The 1,504-nt window shown below is 36.2% G+C and overlaps 1 long non-coding RNA gene across 1 annotated transcript in view; it reads left to right on the forward strand.

Annotated features, from left to right (window-relative positions):
- LOC109301698 overlaps positions 1-849 on the forward strand; it is an 18,012-nt gene extending 17,163 nt beyond the window's left edge. Inside the window, exon 3 of the long non-coding RNA XR_002098572.1 lies at positions 839-849. This is a non-coding gene — a long non-coding RNA (uncharacterized LOC109301698). The remainder of the gene's footprint in view (positions 1-838) is intronic.
- Positions 850-1,504: the final 655 nt, after the last annotated feature.

Consider the following 1,504-nt stretch of genomic DNA (forward strand, 5'->3'; position numbering starts at 1 on the left):
AAAAAAAATCAAATACCAAAATATATAGGTATTTAGAATTTATTATAATATAATGATTGAGGTACTGGCAGACTTCCAGACTGCTTTCAAATTGTAAATATAATAATAAAACATTATGTTTAACTGATACCTGATATATAGTGGCATTTTAATTGCAGAAAAAATACAGGATTTGGGGGGGTGGGGGTTAATCAGAAAATTTTAGATTTTTTTTTTTTTTTTAAACCAGAGAATTGGGGATTTTTAAGCGGATAAAACCAGGATCCCTGCTAATAACTTATTCCATCAGAGTTACTTCTACATATTATATAAGTGAGAGCCAATCTTTCTGACAGATGTGTCACAAGCAAGCTCTCCAGCCTTCCCAAGTGCCACTCTGATCCCCTTTCCCTGGCCAATCTGTTGCTCTGCTCCCTGCCCTATCTGCCACTGTGTTCCCTTGTGACAGGTTGGAGGGAGCATGCCACACAGACAGGCTGCTTGTGCCACTTGTGGCACACGTCACAGGTTGGTCACCCTGGTATCATCATTCCATTAGACATTTATTTTTCTGTAGTCAAACGTGAAATGACAGGCCTGTTGGTAAAATGCATCACACAAAAGCAGTGATCCATTTTGATAACAGGAACCTGAAAATTTTAAAAACCTCTTATATCCATCTAACAGGACAAGGGAAGAAGCAATTTTACAAAAATATGTTCTGAAATGTTAATATTCTGTCTACAGTTTGAATATGGTACTGTCATCTTTTCCTCTGACAGGAGGACAACAGAAATGGTTTTTTTTTCTAGAAATACTGTAGGCATTTTAAAGGTAAGACATCAAAGCTGATCTCTAGGGGCATTTTTGTGTGTGTTCTAGAATGAGGCACCAGGCACTTTAATTAGCAAGCCGCATTAATTTAAAGTGCTCATGCGACGTGCATCAGCATCCCCGTGCTGAAAAAATGGTGGCAGGGCGCTCTGAATTCAAGCTTAGGGAAAGCATTTTATTTTCAAAATGTCTTGCTGCCATTTATTCAGCACAGGAACACACAGGAATGCTGATACATGTGATGTGGAAGGCTGCCAGACTGCATCAATTTCTGTGCTCCAACAGACTTGATTAATCGAGTCTGCTCTGACAGATTTCCAGTGCATCAGAGCAGGCTCCCCACACATCTGTAGCAAGCTATTATGTAGTCCTTAGATTACATACATATTTTTACACAAATATTTTTTAACATTTAGAGCAACAACAAACTGCAATTTAAAAATACTGTTTAATACATAAAAGTCTGAGAAGTTTTCATGAATGTATTACTTGATCCTAATTGTTTCCGTGAAAAGAAAAGACAAGACATGAAATTCACATAGAAGTGTTTTAAGTTTAAAAAATAAAGACTAAATTACAGAAATCTATTTGATAAAGGAAGCTGAATCTTACACTGCCATACTGAAGAAGATGCCCGGCACTGAAGGTATTTACTTTTTTTTTTTTTTTTTTTTTTAAAAATTAAAAAAAA

The sequence above is a fragment of the Gavialis gangeticus genome, unplaced genomic scaffold (assembly GCF_001723915.1).
Source record: "Gavialis gangeticus isolate Ggan-Ray unplaced genomic scaffold, GavGan_comp1, whole genome shotgun sequence".
In the NCBI taxonomy this organism is placed as follows: Eukaryota; Metazoa; Chordata; order Crocodylia; family Gavialidae; genus Gavialis; species Gavialis gangeticus.